Source organism: Salvelinus namaycush, chromosome 9 (genome assembly GCF_016432855.1).
Source record: "Salvelinus namaycush isolate Seneca chromosome 9, SaNama_1.0, whole genome shotgun sequence".
In the NCBI taxonomy this organism is placed as follows: domain Eukaryota; kingdom Metazoa; phylum Chordata; class Actinopteri; order Salmoniformes; family Salmonidae; genus Salvelinus; species Salvelinus namaycush.
In genome coordinates, this window is record NC_052315.1 from 53,770,554 (window position 1) to 53,790,668 (window position 20,115).

At 45.6% G+C, this 20,115-nt stretch overlaps 1 pseudogene; it reads right to left on the reverse strand.

The window, feature by feature from the left end:
- Nucleotides 1–2,480: 2,480 nt before the first annotated feature.
- LOC120053325 lies at nt 2,481–16,063 on the reverse strand (annotated as a pseudogene).
- Between the last annotated feature and the right edge of the window lie 4,052 nt (nt 16,064–20,115).

Below are 20,115 nucleotides of genomic sequence, written 5' to 3' on the forward strand. Positions count from 1 at the left end.
ATGAAGCACGGGGGTGGCAGCATCATGTTGTGGGGGTGTTTTGCTGCAGGAGGGATTGGTGTACTTCATGAGGCAGAAAAATATTGTCGATACATTGAAGCAACAATAACTGTTGTTGGTAACTGTACCTCACCGGGATTTGATTGAGACCTCGATAGTCAATGCACGGGTGCAGATCTCCATCCTTCTTCTTCACAAAAAAGAAACTCGAGGAGGCGGGTGAAGTGGATGACCGAATGTACCCCTGACGCAGGGATTCGGAGACATATGTCTCCATAGCCACCGTCTCCGCTTGCGAAGGAAGCGTCTGATATATATATATATATATATATATATATATATATATATATATATATATGAGGTTGGAATAATACTGTGAATTGTGAAAATTATGATCATGCATTTTAGTGTAAGAGCTGTTTGAAAAGACCTCCTGAATAAAAGACCGCCAGAAATTGAAGGCTGTTTTGGTAGAATGGAGTTTTGGCCTGCCTGGTGACATTACCAAACGGTAAATTAGTTAATAGGTCAATAAGAAAAATAGTTCCAAACCTCTCTGCCAATAACAACAAATTTTCAGTTTTCCCCTCCCTACTCAGGCCACTCACAGACAGTCCTAGCTAAATTCTAGCTTGAGAAATTACTCTTGCTAAGAAGCTTTTTTTGTTTGTTTTTAATCAAAATTGTCAAAAAGAAACAATCACAGTAAGGTACTTAATTGTTACCCAAAAAGTATTTGATATTGAGATAAAAACTGCTGCATTGGGCCTTTAAATTAATTTACCTTTAACTAGGCAAGTCAGTTAAGAACAAATTCGTATTTACAATGACGGCCTAGGAACAGGCCTTGTTCAGGAGAAGAACAACAGATTTTACCTTGTCAGCTCAGGGATTTGAACTAGCAACCTTTCGGTTACTGGCCCAACGCTCTAACCACTAGGCTACCTGCCATCCCAAAGAAGAATAGCCACTGAATATCCATCCTCTACTGGTTAACGTCTTGCTCGATGAGTATATTTTCCCCCGCACTGAAACTGTTTGTGAAATATTCAAAGTGAAATTCTGATATTCTAAATTCTGATGTTCTCAATCGATGTATAGCTTAACTGTAAGTGCGTACCTGACTTACTGATAGGAACATTGATGTAGCATCAATTTCACAACAATTTCTCAGAATAAATTTTTACCTCAACTGACGTTCATTGAAGTTATAAAAAGTAGATGTTAGCTACCAGGTAGAAATAAAGTTGTATAGTATAAATAAGTTATTACAAATAGGAAAGCACTGCCACTACTAGAATCCATGTAGATGTGTCAATCTAAACCTGGAGAGAAATCACTGTCCTATCTTCCTACGTATAAAGATCTAGACATTAGGTATTAATGAGGAAGTTCAGCATTTTAGAACATGCTCACATGCTCCTATCACTTCCATTGATTGTGGTGGCTAAAGTTAGCTGAAGTTTGTAGTGGCTGTTTAATGAAAACCAAACCATGGATTACAGTTGCCCATAGACTACAAGGGTGATGAACCATTTTACATCAGCTGTAAAATCCTGAACTTCCCCTTTTAAGGTTGGTTGCATTTGAATACTTGTCAAAAGATGGGTTAAGAAACAGAAGCCATAATGTCCTTTTTTTTTTTTTACATTCTTTAAAAGCAAGACCTAGGTAGACTTACTGTGTTAAAATAGTACAAGCTGTACATTGTTGGTAAATATATTTCCCAGTGGTATCTTCATAAAACACCCTTATACCATAACTCCTCTGATTTCTAGGTTTAGTTAAGACAGTTGTAACACATAATATAGTAGTTCTGTTCATAACTGGTGGAGTTTTGCATTTTGCATGCTCCAATTGAATGTGTCTAAGACTCATGAGGTTTGTGAGTGACAACATGAGAGACTAATGGGGGAGATAAATAAATATAAAATGGTACATGATGTGAAGATGTAAATTGAAGAGGACACTGCGAATTTAATTGATCCTATTATAGACGAAATATATAGATTGATAAGGAGAAGGTGAAAAATTCACAAATTGAATTGTGTGTTTTGGTACAGTGGATAGAATAAATAAATAGTTATATTAAAACACTCGATAAGACCAAGCTAAGTCTCTTAATTTATTTCTTACAGCTGATGTTTATAATAATGGTGGTGGTACTGGTTTCATTGCAGTTTAGAGAGTTCACAAGTTATCTAATGCTTATGTGTTCATTCTAGACAACAAGTGAAACGCAAACTCTCTCTTTCGTTGTATTGGTTTCATAGCTTTAGCCCTTGATGCCCGGCTGTGAAGTTCTTGACATAGGCTGTCTTCCAAATGGCATCCTATTCCCTATATAGTGCAGTATTTTTGACCAGGGCCCATAGGGTACCATTTGAGACACCGCGCAGCCATAGATGGACCCCAGGCTGTGAAACTTGGCCCAGTGAGTAAGACTCTGTACAGGGTAATAATGAGGTCTCCTACCCTGTCTATCCAGGGGGGCTGGAGGACGTGTGAGGGCCTGACAGACCCACTGGTTGGTCCAGGGTGGAGGGCCTACAGAGACAGACCAGGAGCCTTTGGTTAACACAGGCAGACACACACACGTGATTAAGAGACAGGGGATGAAGTAAGGCTCTGTCATGCCTGCCTGTAGCTCAACTGATCCGTATAACAACACTAGAGAGACTGAACCATAGCAGTAGAAAGCCTGTTTATTTTGGTCCACATTTTGGTCTAGGTCCCACAGCCCAGCAGGTAACACCTCAGTGTTCATTAACTGCTGAAAATGTGTGACAGCTGTTAACCCACCTGAGAGGCAGCCAGCCAGCCTGGTACCCAAACAAGGACACACTTTATATTACCTGAGAGCCTGGTACCCCTCTTGATTTGACACACACTGAGGGGCACAGCCAAAACTAATGAAGGTATAAACACTTTATTGATCTGGCAAAGGGTGAGGATTTTTTGATGTGTAAGGAAGCCAACAATGCTAAGAGTACTGTAATGAAACAGGCAGGGAGCAGGTCTCGAACCCTAGACCTTCTAGCCCGAGGTCCAGCGCTATCGACTGTGCCGCAAAAGCATGCTCATGCGGTAGAGTCGATTACCGCGCTTATAAACCCAGGGTCGTTACAGTACTATAAGATCTTTAGGTACATATTCTTGTGTAACCCTCTCACCAAAGACTCAGATTGGCCTGAGAATAGTGGTGAAAAGGCCATCTCAGTAAATTAACTTGTATGATATTGACTCACTAGGGGAAAATGCAAAAAGCTAGCGATATTACTAGTAAATATTTAAAGCTTAGACTACTGTTTCTAGAATGTTCTCCCATGTAATAAGAATGAATGATCAGTTACACAACATACAGAAATAAAAAATATAAACCCTAGGCACTCTTAAACTCAGTCTTGCAAGCTAACATTGGCGTGCGTTGGAGCTCAATGATGATAGAATGAGCACGCACCCCTGAGGGGCCCACGTGTTGAGGATCAGCATGGCAGATGTGTTGTTGCCTACCCTTACCACCTGGGTGCGGCCCATCAGGAAGTCCAGGATCCTGTTGCAGAGGTGTTTAGTCCCAGGGTCATTCTCATATAGGTGTTCCTTTTGTCCAGGTGGGAAAGGACAGTGTGGAGTGAAATTGAGATTGCATCATCTGTCAACCTGTTGGGGTGGTAAGCGAATTGGAGTGGGTCTAGGGTTTCCGGGATGATGGTGAGCCATGAGCAGCATTTCAAAGCACTTCATGGGTACAGACTTGAGTGCTATGGGGCGGTAGTCATTTTGGAAGGTTACCTTTGCGTTCTTACTCACATCAGATACGGAGAGTGTGATCACACAGTCGTCCGGAACAGCTGGTGCTCTCAAGCTTTCTTCAGTGTTGCTTGCTTTGAAGCAGGCATAAAAAGCATTTGCCCATCTAGTAGGCTTGCGTCACTGGGCAGCTCGTGGCTGGGATTCCCTTTGTGCAGTGGTTACTTCTTTAAAAGTGTGTCATACTGCGGCACACCTTGCGTGCTGCCGCAGCATTCTGTGGCACGTCATTTAATTGTCAGCCAGTTTTGCTGTTACTGCAAGTTATTGCTAGTTTGACCACCAGAGGGCATCTTTGAGAAGCATTTGATAGTATTCCGTATTGGCATTACCAGATCATTTAAAACCTTTTTTGTAATAACATAGTATATAGGTTTGATTTTAAGAAATGTGGCTTAATATTATGGTGTTTCTATTCAGAGAAAAACGAAAAACAAAACCCTCAGGGTTTCCGTTAGGATGGAATGGAAAATATAGCGCTGTACAACGTGACGGTCGGGAGTAGGCTACAGGTTTGGAGGATTCTAAATTGTTTGCCTTCATTAGAAAACTTTGTTCCAATATTTCTGTAAATCAGTGACTTTTATTCCCATAGTAATTCATTATGGATCCATAACTAAATCAACATCTGCATTTTGAAAGAGTATTTTTTAGCATTATTAACGAAATGTGTTTATTTATTTATTAGGCTACTGTGCAGTCTACAATACATACTGTAGTAAACATGGGAAAGTGCCTAATTCCTTACATAAGGGAGAGCAAGCCATGTCTGTACTACAGAATGCGGGGCACGCGGGAGACCAGTGTTATTTCATAGTTGTGCTGTCTTCACTATTTTACAATGTAGAAAATAGTAAAAATAAAAATCCTGGAATGAGTAGATGTGTCCAAAATTTTGACTGGTACTTGCTAAATTAATTTGAATAATATTATGGTGTTTCTATTCCATGAAAAATAAAACCCTCAGGGTTTCTGTTAGGATGGAATGGAAAATATGGCGATGTACAACATGACGGTTGGGAGTAGGCTATCGGGTTGGAGGATTCTAAATTGTTTGCAATATTTATGTCATCCAGAAAATATACTTCCCTGTTGATATCACATACATTATCCTACATTTCACACATATAGTCCAATTACTGATCTTTAGCATTTGGTGGTCTATGTTAACTTCCTACGAGAATAGGCTTTAGGTGAGGCAGATGAACCTGTAGCCATATTACTTCCACATCATCTGACGTGAGATCCTCTTTCAACCTAACAAGAATATGACTCTGGACATATGGTGCATTTGGAAAGTTTTCAGATCTCGTGACTTTTTCCACATTTTGTTATGTTACAGACTTATTCTACAATGAATTAAATTGTTTTTTCCCCTCATCAATCTGCAGACAATACCGCATAATGACAAAGCAAACACAGGTTTAATGAATTTTTTGCAAATGTATTAAATATGAAAAATGAAATATCACATTTACATATCACCTTTGGAAGTGATTACAGCATCGGGTCTTCTTGGTGTTACGTTTCCAATGGTGAATGAAGGAGTCAGGCGCAGAGAGCAGGGTAGTTTCGAGCAAGTGGATATACTTTAATATTCCAAAATAGAATATAAACGAGACGGCTACGCCACACAACAAAAGGGCGCGTCAACATCCAGTCCACAATAAACAAGGACAAAATCCACACGAATACAAACACCACAAACAGAATAACAAGCCCGCACAAAAGCCAGCGGGCCTACCGGCCTTAAATAGCCTACCCACAAAACTAAACTCAAAACAGGTGCACCCAATCAGCCCAAACTAACAGAAACAAAAAGAAGAGAATCGATGGCAGCTAGTAGGCCGGTGACGACGACGACCTCCGAGCGCCGCCCGAACAGGAAGAGACACCATCTTCGGCGGGATTCGTGACAGTACCCCCCCTCTGACGCGCGGCTCCCGCAGCGCGATGACCCGGAGGGCGAGGCGCAGGGCAATCCGGGTGGCGGCGGTGGAAATCAACCAAGAGGGAAGGATCTAAAATGTCCCTCCCCGGTACCCAGCACCTCTCCTCCGGACCGTACCCCTCCCAGTCAACGAGGTACTGCAGGCCCCTCACCCGGCGTCTCGAGTCCAGAATAGCTCGTACTGTGTACGCCGGGGACCCCTCGATGTCCAGAGGGGGCGGAGGGACCTCCGGTACCTCACCTTCCTGAAGGGGACCAGCTACCACCGGCCTGAGGAGAGACACATTAAAAGAGGGGTTAATACGATAGTAAGAAGGGAGTTGCAATCTATAACACACCTCGTTTATCCTCCTCAGGACTTTAAATGGCCCCACACACTGCGGCCCCAGCTTCCGGCAGGGCAGGTTTCGGGTCGAGAGCCAGACCCTGTCCCCTGGTGCGAACACAGGGGCCTCACTGCGGTGGCGGTCAGCGCTCTTCTTCTGCCGTTCACTGGCCTGCCTGAGAGAGTCCTGGACTGCCCGCCAGGTCTCCCTAGAGCGCTGTACCCACTCCTCCACCGCAGGAGCTTCGGTCTGGCTCTGATGCCACGGAGCCAGGACCGGCTGGTACCCCAGTACGCATTCAAATGGCGACATGTTAGTTGAGGAGTGGCGGAGTGAGTTCTGGGCCAACTCTGCCCACGGAACGTACCTCGCCCATTCTCCTGGCCGGTCCTGGCAATACGACCTCAGAAACCTACCCACTTCCTGGTTCACTCTTTCCACCTGTCCATTACTTTCGGGGTGATACCCAGAGGTAAGGCTGACCGAGACCCCCAGACGCTCCATAAACGCCCTCCACACCCGGGACGTGAACTGGGGACCTCGATCAGATACGATGTCCTCCGGCACCCCGTAGTGCCGGAAGACGTGGGTAAATAGAGCCTCCGCAGTCTGTAGGGCCGTAGGGAGACCAGGCAATGGAAGGAGACGACAGGACTTAGAAAACCGATCCACAACGACCAGAACGGTAGTGTTCCCCTGAGATGGGGGAAGATCAGTCAGAAAATCTACCGATAGATGAGACCATGGCCGTTGTGGAACCGGGAGGGGTTGTAACTTCCCTCTCGGCAGGTGCCTAGGAGCCTTACTCTGTGCGCATACCGAGCAGGAGGAGACATAGAGTCTCACGTCCTTAGCCAAGGTGGGCCACCAGTATTTCCCCCTAAGACCACGCACTGTCCTCTCAATCCCCGGATGACCCGAAGGAGGTAGTGTGTGAGCCCACCGAATCAATCGATCACGAACACCAAGCGGTACGTACCTAAGGCCAGTCGGACACTGGGAAGGCGCAGGTTCTACCCTCAACGCCCGCTCGATGTCCGCGTCCACCTCCCATACCACCGGGGCCACCAGACAAGAGGCTGGAAGGATGGGAGTCGGATCGATGGGCCGGTCATCCGTGTCATAGAGACGGGACAGCGCGTCGGCCCTAGTGTTGAGGGAACCTGGTCGATAAGAGATCGTGAATCTAAAGCGTGTAAAGAACATGGCCCACCTAGCTTGACGTGGATTCAGTCTCTTCGCCGCTCGGATATACTCCAGATTGCGGTGGTCAGTCCAGATGAGGAAAGGGTATTTAGCCCCCTCAAGCCAGTGTCTCCACACCTTCAGGGCTTTTACCATAGCTAGTAACTCCCGGTCCCCCACATCATAGTTCCGCTCCGCCGGACCCAGCTTCTTAGAAAAGAAAGCACAGGGACGGAGCTTCGGTGGCGTGCCCGAGCGCTGTGATAGCACGGCTCCAACACCAGCCTCGGACGCATCCACCTCCACTATGAACGCTAACGAAGGGTCCGGATGCGCCAACACGGGAGCCTCAGTAAACCGTGCCTTCAACTGGTTGAAGGCTCCATCTGCCTCGGCCGACCACCGTAGACGCACCGGCCCCCCCTTCAGCAGTGAGGTAATGGGCGCCGCCACTTGGCCAAAACCCCGGATAAACCTCCGGTAGTAATTGGCAAACCCTAAAAACCGCTGCACCTCCTTTACCGTGGTCGGCCAATTACGCACGGCGTTAACGCGGTCACACTCCATCACCACCCCCGAGGTGGAAATGCGATAACCCAGGAAGGAAACGGCTGGTTTGGAGAACACACATTTCTCAGCCTTGACGTATAGGTCATGCTCCAGCAGTCGCCCAAGCACCCTGCGCACCAGGGAGACATGCGCGGCGCGTGTGGCAGAATAGATCAAGATGTCATCAATATATACTACCACACCCTGCCCCTGCATGTCCCTGAGAATCTCATCTACAAAGGATTGGAAGACGGCTGGAGCATTCTTCAACCCATACGGCATGACGAGGTACTCATAGTGGCCTGATGTGGTACTAAACGCTGTTTTCCACTCGTCTCCTCCCCGAATACGCACCAGATTATACGCGCTCCTGAGGTCCAGTTTTGTGAAAAAACGCGCTCCGTGAAATTATTCCATCGCCGTAGCGATGAGAGGTAGCGGATAACTAAATCCCACTGTGATTGAATTTAGACCTCGATAATCAATGCATGGACGCAGTCCTCCCTCCTTTTTTCTCACAAAAAAGAAACTCGAGGAGGTGGGTGACATGGAGGGCCGAATGGACCCTTGTCTCAGAGCTTCCGTGACATATGTCTCCATAGCCAACGTCTCCTCCTGTGACAATGGGTACACGTGACTCCTGGGAAGTGCAGCGTTCTCCTGGAGGTTTATCACGCAATCCCACCGTCGATGAGGTGGTAATTTGGTCGCTTTTTTCTTACTAAAAGCGATAGCCAAATCGGCATATTCTGGGGGAATGCGCACAGTGGAAACCTGGTCTGGACTCTCCACCGACGTGGCACCGATGGAAACTCCCACACACCTACCTGAACACTCATCTGACCACCCCTGAAGAGCTCCCTGTCTCCAGGAAATGAGAGGATTGTGAATGGCTAGCCAGGGAACCCCCAACACCACTGGAAACCCAGGTGAATCAATAAGGTAAAAACTGATCTGCTCCCTATGATCCCCCTGTGTTACCATGTCCAGCGGAATCGTGGCCTCCCTGACCAGCCCTAACCCTAACGGTCGGCTATCTAAGGAGTGCACGGGGAAAGGTGGGTCTATCTGCACTAGCGGAATACCCAACTTACGGGCGAGTCCGCGATCCATAAAACTCCCAGCTGCGCCTGAGTCGACTAGCGCCTTATGCTGAAGAGAGGGGAAAAACGCAGGAAAAAAAATAACCAAAAAAATGTGACCAACAGGGAGCTCTGGGTGAGTCTTGTGCCTACTCACCTGGGGTGGCCGAGGAGTATTCCGCCTGCCATCTCGACTCCCAGATGGACTCCTCCAGCACCGGTCCGAAGTGTGTCCTCTCCGGCCACAGTAGGTGCAAGAGGAGCCACTTCCTCCAGCCCCCCTAGATGCAGCTCCTCCCAACTCCATCGGAGTTGGAGTGGGAGGGCTGGGAGGTGGAATTGACAGGGCCCCCTCTGAACGCCCGCGGGCAGCTAGCAGGTTATCTAGTCGGATCGACATGTCTATCAGTTCATCGAGGGAGAGTGTGGTGTCCCTACAAGCTAGCTCCCGACGGACGTCCTCCCTGAGGCTGCAACGGTAATGGTCTATTAAGGCCCTGTCATTCCACCCCGCACCAGCATCCAAGGTCCGGAACTCCAACGCGAAGTCTTGCGCACTCCACGTCTCCTGTCTGAGGTGGAACAGTCGCTCACCCACCGCATGGCCCTCCTGAGGGTGGTCAAATACGGCCCGAAAGCGGCGGGTGAACTCTGGGTAGTGGTCCCGAACCGAGTCTGGGCCGTTCCAGACCGCGTTGGCCCATTCCAGGGCTCTACCCGTCAGACCGGAGATGAGGAGGCTAACACTCTCCTCTCCCGAGGGAGTCGGATGAACGGTAGCCAAGTAGAGCTCCAACTGGAGCAAAAACCCCTGGCACCCAGCCACCGTGCCGTCGTACTCCCTCGGGAGCGCGAGACGCAATGCGCCGGAACCCGACGCTGACGTGGATGGAGTAGGTTGCGACATCTGTGAAGGAGCTGGGGTAGACGTCGGGAAACCACTCCTCTCCCATCGCTCCATCCTCTCCATCATCATGTCCATCGCCGAACCAATCCTATGGAGAACGGCGGTGTGATGGAGGACACGCTCCTCCATCGATGGAAGAGGGGTGGTCGCTGCTTCTGCTGACTCCATGGGTGGTGCGGGCTTCTGTTACGTTTCCAATGGTGAATGAAGGAGTCAGGCGCAGAGAGCAGGGTAGTTTCGAGCAAGTGGATATACTTTAATATTCCAAAATAGAATATAAACGAGACGGCTACGCCACACAACAAAAGGGCGCGTCAACATCCAGTCCACAATAAACAAGGACAAAATCCACACGAATACAAACACCACAAACAGAATAACAAGCCCGCACAAAAGCCAGTGGGCCTACTGCCCTTAAATAGCCTACCCACAAAACTAAACTCAAAACAGGTGCACCCAATCAGCCCAAACTAACAGAAACAAAAAGAAGAGAATCGATGGCAGCTAGTAGGCCGGTGACGACGACCGCCGAGCGCCGCCCGAACAGGAAGAGGCACCATCTTCGGCGGGATTCGTGACACTTGGGTATGACGCTACAAGCTTGGCACACCTGTATTTGGGGAGTTTCTCCCATTATTTTCTGCAGATCCTCTCAAGCTCTGTCAGGTTGGATAGGGAGTGTCGCTACACAGCTATTTTCAGGTCTCTCCAGAGATGTTTGGTCGGGTTCCAGTCCGGGCTCTGGCTGGGCCACTCAAGGACATTGAGACTTGTCCCGAAGCCACTCCTGCGTTGTCTTGGCTGTTTGTTTATAGCCGTTGTTCTGTTGGTAGGTGAACCGTCTCCCCAGTCTGAGGTCCAGAGCGCTCTGGAGCAGGTTTTCATCAAGGTTCTCTCTGTACTTTGATCCATTCATCTTTCCCTCGATCCTGACTAGTCTCCCAGTCCCTGTCGCTGAAAACATCCCCACAGCATAATGCTGCCACCACCATGCTTCACTGTAGGGATGGTGCCAGATTTCCTCCAGACGTGACACTTTGCATTCAGGCCAAAGGGTTTAATCTTGGTTTCAGACTAGAGAATCTTGTTTCTCATGGTCTGAGAGTCCTTTAGGTGCCTTTTGGCAAACTCCAAGCGGGCTGTCATATGGCATTTACTGAAGCGTGGCTTCCGTCTGGCCACTCTACCATAAACGCCTGATTGGTTGAGTGCTGCAGAGATGGTTGTCCTTCTGGAAGGTTCTCCCATCTCCACAGAGGAACTCTAGAGCTCTGTCAGAGTGACCATTGGGTTCTTGGTCACCCTGGAGAATCTCTTCCCCTATGCTGGTTGATGATACATTTGGAACAGACAAAGAATTCATGTTAACTTATTAGTTCCACCTTATTTTCCTCCTCTTGCATAGACATCATCTCGCACCTAGCGCATTTGAGCCCAGACAAAGACACAAATACCACTGGTGTTTTGACTCTAGCACTGTTAGCGTTATTTTGCTCTGTTAGCATGATGCCTAACTGCTAACTGTTTTTTTAGCAGGAATCCGGGACACAAACTGGCAGACCAAGCCGAAAAAGCCAGCTACGTCGAGGAATCCTTAGCTATCAGAACTTCCAATAGTTAAAGATGTTGTTGTTGTTATGATTAAAAACTATTTAATAAAAAAGATTTCAGAAAAACAACAGAATGAGTGTAGACAGTACACTGATCTGTTGCGCGCTCATTCCCATTTTGATAGCACTGAGGAGGCGGTCTTGGCTGATGACTGATGTGGAATTGCAGGGTTGGGACTACTTTATGTGGCTTGAGGTCTTGCTGAGACTAACTGAAGTGGAATTGTATGGGGACTACTTTATATGGCCTGAGGATGAGGAGGAAGCTATTCTCTCCTCTCCCCCTTGATTGGGCCGGGCCGGGATGTACCCAGACCACTGTGATACTTCTAGGTTCCTATTTCTGTTTCCGGTGGAGTGATGGAGGAGACAAAGGAGAGAGGATTCACAGAGGCAGCACCTTGCTGTGGATGCTGATCCCTCGGCTCCCTGTGCCCACGGTGCTCATCAGGGTCATTGAGTGCATGGTGAGGGTGTCGGTGGCCGGGCCGTGGTGGATGCAGTGCCCACAGGAGAGGACCTCTAGAGTGGCATCACGGAACTACAGGGAGTACAGACAGATGCCAACTGTTTGCAAACCACGTACAAAATGTCTGGTAAAAAACGATGAATAAATTCATACAATCTTCAATACACCAGACAATCCACAAGACATTACTGATTGTAAATCGCTCTGGATAAGAATGTAATCTACTTAATAACCAAAATGTAAATGCATATCATAATTGAAATTAAGACCATAGGGAACTGATCAGCGGCGGTCAGTGCCATTTGAGACGAGGGAAAAAATGTTTTCATGAGCATGGCCTTATTTCTATTACAGCATATTGGATGACTGTCATTCAGATTCCATTCACCCAGCTCAATGTAACATCAATAGGTTTAGGCTACTACATGAAACCAAAATGTTCCCTATATCCATCATGAGGTTGCTACAACCTAGCCTATGAATGAAAGTTTACAATGTAGGAGCACACAGGTCGAGAGATTTGAGGTGACAGACAGCGACATTAAATACCGCCTTGCACACTCTTGCCTGAATGTAGATAATATAGTGATATAGTTAAGAAACAGAATGGAATGAATACACCCCTGATCACACGTAAACAGAGTTAACAGCCACGTTGTATTCCTTATCTTCCCTTCACTTGTGGACTTCAATGCACAACAAATCAGCTGTATGTGACCATGCGAAACAACCTTTCCAAGCCAAACCTCTACAAACAGCCTACATCGTTGTCACCATATTAGCTAAAGTAACGTCATAGTCAGCATAGCTTGTTAGTAAATCTAGCTTGTTAGTAAATCCTCCCAGAGCGCTAAGAACCTTGGCGTGATCCTGGACAACACCCTGTCGTTCTCAACTAACATCAAGGCGGTGGCCCGTTCCTGTAGGTTCATGCTCTACAACATTCGCAGAGTACGACCCTGCCTCACACAGGAAGCGGCGCAGGTCCTAATCCAGGCACTTGTCATCTCCCGTCTGGATTACTGCAAATCGCTGTTGGCTGCGCTCCCTGCCTGTGCCATTAAACCCCTACAACTCATCCAGAACGCCGCAGCCCGTCTGGTGTTCAACCTTCCCAAGTTCTCTCACGTCACCCCGCTCCTCCGCTCTCTCCACTGGCTTCCAGTTGAAGCTCGCATCCGCTACAAGACCATGGTGCTTGCCTACGGAGCTGTGACGGGAACGGCACCTCAGTACCTTCAGGCTCTGATCAGGCCCTACACCCAAACAAGGGCACTGCGTTCATCCACCTCTGGCCTGCTCGCCTCCCTACCTCTGAGGAAGTACAGTTCCCGCTCAGCCCAGTCAAAACTGTTCGCTGCTCTGGCACCCCAATGGTGGAACAAACTCCCTCACGACGCCAGGTCAGCGGAGTCAATCACCACCTTCCGGAGACACCTGAAACCCCACCTCTTTAAGGAATACCTAGGATAGGATAAAGTAATCCTTCTAACCCCCCCCCCCCCCCCCTTAAAAGATTTAGATGCACTATTGTAAAGTGGTTGTTCCACTGGATATCATAAGGTGAATGCACCAATTTGTAAGTCGCTCTGGATAAGAGCGTCTGCTAAATGACTTAAATGTAAATGTAAATGCTACAATCATGCAGTAACGTTAGTGTACAGTCAGTAAGCAGTTACACCGGCGTGCACAGGGGGCAATACATTAGTAATACCAAAAGCTTACCTTGACTTGGAAGAGTTCCAGTGTTGTGTTGGAGAGTCATAGCCAGCTAGCTAACATATAATCCCTCTGTTTGAGCAGGGTGTTTCAGTAGGCTAAACTAGCTAGCTGCACCTGCTTGCTAAGTAAGTGAAACTGAAAGTTTCTCTCTTTCTCTCTTGCTTCTCCTTCATTTTGAAAGAAATGAATTTGTTAAAAACTGTTCAACTATTGTCCTTCTCTCTTTGAGTCAACTACTCACCTCATTTTATACACTGCAGCGTTAGCTAGCTGTAGCGTATGCTTTCAGTACTAGATTCATTATCTGATCGTTTGATTGGATGGACAACATGTCAGTTCATGCTGGAAGAGCTCTGGAGGACGTCCTCCGGAAGTTGTCATAATTACTGTGTAAGTTTATGGAAGGGGGTGAGAATCATGAGCTTCCTAGGTTTTGTATTGAAGTCAATGTACCCAGAGGAGAACGGAAGCTAGCTGTCTTCCAGCTACACCATGGTGCTACCCTACAGAGTGCTGTTCGGGATAATGTAGACTGTGTTTCAATCAGTTATTTGGTGACGTGATTATATTTAATATAGTTTTATCTAACAATTATAACTTTATAAATGTTTTACCATGTACATTTTTATGAAATTCACTAAGGAAGGTGGTCCTTCCCTTCCTCCTCTGAGGAGCCTCCACTGGAACTGATATATAGCAGTCTCCTTCAATAATCTAGAAACTCAATTGATGTGGCGTGTCCTCACTCTAGTGTTTTTCTGGCACTCCTACACATACCTGCTTGTTACTTAGGAAATAGATTATAGGGTTGTTGACAGGACTGGTCTTGGCAAAGTACATAGGCATGGTAGCCAACAGTGGAGGGATGTGGAGCTCTGGGTCCACCACCACGGACAGGGCTGTGTAGAGTAGACCAGCAGATGAAGGCAGCCCCGATCATGGTCAACACCATCCTCACATCTCGCTTATTCTCCTCCAGGCTGGGACGCCCTCCCTGCAACGCCACAGTACGGTTCAGCTGGGGGAGAAGGAGGAAGGAGAGGAATAGAAAGATGAAAAAGAAGACAACACCCCACGACAGGGTTGTGTTCATTAGGTATCTACCGGAAGAAAACAGACTGAAAAAAGGAGGAACTACATGGAACTGTCCAATAAGAAACACAAATGTTTCATTTTCCACTACAAAAAGTATTCTCCTGGAGCCCCACACTGGAGCTCCTCTTCAGCTGGAAGAAGAGGGAGAGAAACCGGACAGGGCTACCATCATTCACATACTAGTGAGCATACAGTAGAACACAGTTGATTTCCCTCCGGAGGCCCTGAACTACCGAGCAAAAACATAAACGCATCATGTAAAGTGTTGGTCCCATCTTTCATGAGCTGAAATAAAACATCCCAGAAATGTTCCATACGCACAAAAAGCGTATTTCTCTCAAATGTTGTGCACACATTTGTTTACATCCCTTCAGCCTCTTAAGCACCTTGCGGTCCGCATTTGTGGAGTTGCGTACCAGGCTGTGATGCAGCCCGACAGTATGCTCTCGATGGTGCTCCTGTAGAACACAGTGAGGGCTCTAAGGGACATGGGGACTTGACCTCATCCCCAGCTCAATTGCAACAGCATATAGACAGAGAGCGTTGTGGAGCTGACTGATGGACAATATTTATGTGTACCTTGCTCATGGATGTGAGGACCTTGGTGTAGCAGTAGATGATGATGGCTACAGGCAGGAGGAAGCACAGCAGTGTGTAGCGGACGAGGTAGCTGTAGTTGCTCCAGGACCTAGAGAGACATAACACATTATAAGCCCTGTTATAAGACATTATACCTGGATGCTTTAAGAAGTGTTACCAACAATGACCTTCAACACATAGCCTACATACGCTCGTGGCAAACTCTCCTCACTTTCCTCATTCTAATCTACACTGCCTTACCTTTTCAATAAAAGGTCTGAAAAGTACTCAGTGTTACCAACCAGTCCTGCCAGCCAAGGAAGCAGGATGTCTGGACAAATGTGTTGTTACAAGACATTATAAAGGCTCATGCTTATATCAAGTTACCAAGCCTTTTAATAAAGTGTTACAGACCTATTCTCTCCCAGCCCAGGATGGATGTCTGGACGCCCTTGGGGTGGGAGCTCCAGCATGATAAAAGGTTCATACATGCTTATAACAAGTTATATGACATTATAGAGACCTCTCCTACCCAGCCCAGACAGCAGGATGTCTAGACCCCCTCGGGGCCGTAAGAGCTCCAGCCCAGCAGCGGGGCCACAGCCCAGCACAAACAGAACAGCCAGACACCCAGGAGCCCCTGGTAGCTCCGACGTACGTTCATCTTGAAGCCTGCCATGGGCTTACACACCGCGTTGTACCGCTCGTATGCCAGCAGGGTCAACGTGGACATAGACACCAGACCTGAGGAAGAGGAGCCCAGGGGCTGTGTGTTCATAAAGTATATCAGAGTAGGAGTGCTGATCTAGGATCAGGTCCAGGTCCTGTTCATGTAATCTTATTCAATATGATCTAAAAGGCAAAAATGATCCTAGATCAGCACTCCTACTCTGAGATGTTTTATGAATATGGCCCTGGATTCACAACCACAAAACTACAAAGATCTGAATAAACCCCCAGGAACCTAATTCAACACATTGAGTTAACTCGATCAAATTAAACTTGCATTTTTAAGACCTGTATATGGGCTTGCCATAATATGGACTTGGTCTTTTACCAAATATGGCTATCTTCTGTATACCACCCCTACCTTGTCACAACACAACTGATCGGCTCAAATCCATTTTAAGAAGGAAAGAAATTCCACAAATTAACTTTTAACAAGGCACACCTGTTAATTGAAATGCATTCCAGGTGACTACCACATGAAGCTGGTTGAGAGAATGCCAGGAGTGTTCAAATCTGTCATCAAGGCAAAGGGTGGCTATTTGAAGAATATCAAATATAAAATATATTTTGATTTGTTTTACACTTTTTTGGTTACTACATGATTCAATGTGTTATTTCATAGTTGTCTTCACTATGATGTAAAAAATTGTAAAAAATAAAGAAAAACCCTTGAATGAGTAGGTGTTCTAAAACTTTTGACCAGTAGTGTATATTCAGGCACTGGGTCAATAAAAAAATTATTCATACCCCTTGACTTATTCCAAATGTTTTTGTTACAGCCTGAATTCAAAATGAACAAAATATTTATATCACCCATCTACACACACTACCCCATAATGAAACATGTTTGTAAAACTGGAAAACATGTTTTTAGAAGTTTTTGCACATTTATTGAAAATGAAACACATGAATATCTATTTGACATAAATATTGAATCAATATTTTGTAGAAGCACCTTTGGCAGAGATTACAGCGGAGTCTTTTCTGGGTAAGTCTCTAAGAGTGTTCCACACCTGGATTGTGCAACATTTGCCAACTACTCTTTTCAAAATTCTTCAAGCTCTGTCAAATTGGTTGTTCTTGATAATTGCTAGACAACCATTTTCAGGTCTATAGATTTTCAAGCGGATTAAAGCCAAAACTGTAACTCGGACACAGGAACATTCACTGTCTTCTTGGTAAACAACTCCAGTGTAGATTTGGACTTGTTTTTTAGATTATTGTCCTGCTGAAAGGTGAAAACCTCTCCCAGTGTCTGATGGAAAGCAGACTGAACCAGGTTTTCCTCTAGGATTATGCCTGTGCTGAGCTCCATTTAGTTAATTTTTTATCCTGAAAAACTCCCTAGTTCTTAACGATTACAAGCATGCCCATAACATGATGCAGCCACCACTATTGCTTGAAAATATGGAGTAGTACTCAGTAATGTGTTATATTGGATTTGCCCCTAACATAACACTTTGTATTCAGGACAAAAAGTGAATTGCTTTGACACATTTTTTGCAGTATTACTTTCGTGCCTTGTTGCACACAGGACGCATGTTTTGAAATATATTACTCTGTACAGGCATATTTATTTCCACTCCGTCATTTAGATTAGTATTGTGGAGTAACTACAATGTTGTTGATCCATCCTCTGTTTTCGCCTATTACAGCCATTAAACTCTAACTGTTTTAAAGTCACCATTGGCCTCATGGTGAAATCACTCAGCAGTTTCGTTCCTCTCCGAGAATTTAGTTAGGAAGGACACCTGTATATTTGTAGTGACTGGGTGTATTGATAAACCATCCAAAGTGTAAATAATAACTTCACCATAATCAAAGGGATATTCAATATCTGCTTTAAAAAAATGTACCCATCTACCAATAGGTGCGCCTCTTTGTGAGGCATTGGAAAACATCCCTGGTCTTTGTGGTTGAATCTGTGTTTGAAAGTCACTGCTCGAATGAGGGGCCTTTACAGATAATTGTTTGTGTGGGGTACAGAGATGAGATGTGACTTGTTAAAACTTCTTAATTCTAGGGGGCACTATTTTCACGTCCGGATGAAAAGTGTGCCCAAGGTAAACTGCCTGCTACCCAGGACCAGAAGCTAGGATATGCATATAATTGGTAGATTTGGATAGAAAACACTCAAAAGTTTCAAAAACTGTTAAAATTATGTCTGTGAGTATAACATAACTTATTTGGCAGGCAAAACCCCGAGGACAAACCATCCAGGAATTATTTTTTTTGAGTTCAATCTCTTTTCAATGGGTTTTCTATGTGGATCTAGATTTCTAAGGCACTTGCTTGCAGTTCCTATCGCTTCCACTAGATGTCAACAGTCTTTAGGAATTGGTTGATGTTTTTCCTTTGAGGAATGAAGAAGTAGCCATTTCCTATCTGGGTAGATAGCCAAGTGTACTGTTTTCGTCCGGTATTGAACACAGTTTAATCCCGTCTTAAATTGTATGGATTATTTACGTTTAAAAATACCTAAAATTGGATTAGGAAAGTTGTTTGAAATGTTTGGATCAAGTTTACAGGTACTTTGTAGTCATGTTGCGCGAGTTGGAACCGGTGTATTTTCTGAGTCAAACGCGCCAAATAAATTGACATTTTGGAGATATAACGACAGAATTTATAGAACAAAAGGACCATTTGTGATGTTTAATGGACATATTGGGGTGCCAACAGAAGATCTTCAAAGGTAAAGCATGAATTATATAGTTATTTCTGACTTTTGTGTCGCGCCTGGCGGGTTGAAATGTGATTTTCATGTGTTTGTTTGATGGGGTGCTGTCCTCAGATAATAGCATGGTTTGCTGTCGCCGTAAAGCCTTTTTGAAATCTGACACTGTGGCTGGATTAACAAGAAGTTCATCTTTAAACCGATGTATAACACTTGTATGATTCATGAATGATTATTATGAGTATTTCTGTTTTTGAATATGGCGCGCTGCTATTTCACTGGGTGTTGTCAAATCAATCCCGTTGACAGGATTGGCGCGTGAAGGGATCACTAAGAAGTTAACCAAAGATTTACTCTTTAACTTATTTAGGCTTGCCATAAGAAAGGGGTTGAATACTTGACTCAAAACATTTCATTTTAAAATTCTTACTTAATAATTCAACTTTGACATTATGGGTTATTGTGTCTAGTCCAGTGACAAAAAAAATCTCAATGTAATTAATTTTAAAATCAGGCTGTAACACAATAAAATGTAGAAAAGGTCAAGGGGTGTGAATACTTTCTGAAGACACAGTAAAATCACATTGGGAGCATGACATGAAAATAGAGCTCTTGGGCCACACTCCAATGGTGGGTTTGGTGTCGAAATGAGAATGCATGAGCAGAAAAGAACCCCATACCTACTGTAAAATATGGTGGTGGATGATGTTATGGTTGATTTTATGGGGCTAGTTTGCTTCCACTTGTCCTGGGGCCCTAGTTAAAGTCAAAGGCATCATGAACTTTATCCAGTACCAGGATATTTTAGACAAAAACCCGGTTGTGTTACACCCTGATCAGTTTCACCTGTCCTTGTTATTGCCTCCACCCCCTCCAGGTGTCGCTTGTTATCCCTGGTGTATTTATCCCTGTCTCTCTGTGCCAGTTCGTCTTGTATGTTCCAAGTCAACCAGCGTGCTCCTGCCTTTTCTATTCTCTTTTACTAGTCCTCCCGGTTTTGACCCTTGCCTGTTTTCTGGACGCTGTACCCGTCTGCCTGACCATTCTGCCTGCCCTGACCTCGAGCCTGCCTGCCACACTGTACCTCCTGGACTCTGAACTGGTTTTGACTTTTTGCCTGTCCACGACCACTCTTGCCTACCCCTTGCGGATATAATAAATATCAAAGACTCAAACCATCTGCCTCCCGTGTCTGCATCTGGGTCTCGCCTTGTGCCCTTATAGGTTGCCTCTACCAGGAGGCTAAAACTTAGCCGCAAGTGGATCTTCCACCAAAACAATAACACCAAGCACAGCTCAAAATCCACAAAGAAATGGTAATTGGTCACAAAAATTAACATTTTGCTATGGCTGCAATCGCAGACTTGAAACCAATTGAAAACCTGTGGTTTGAACTGAAGAGGGTAGTCCATAAGCGAAGACAACAG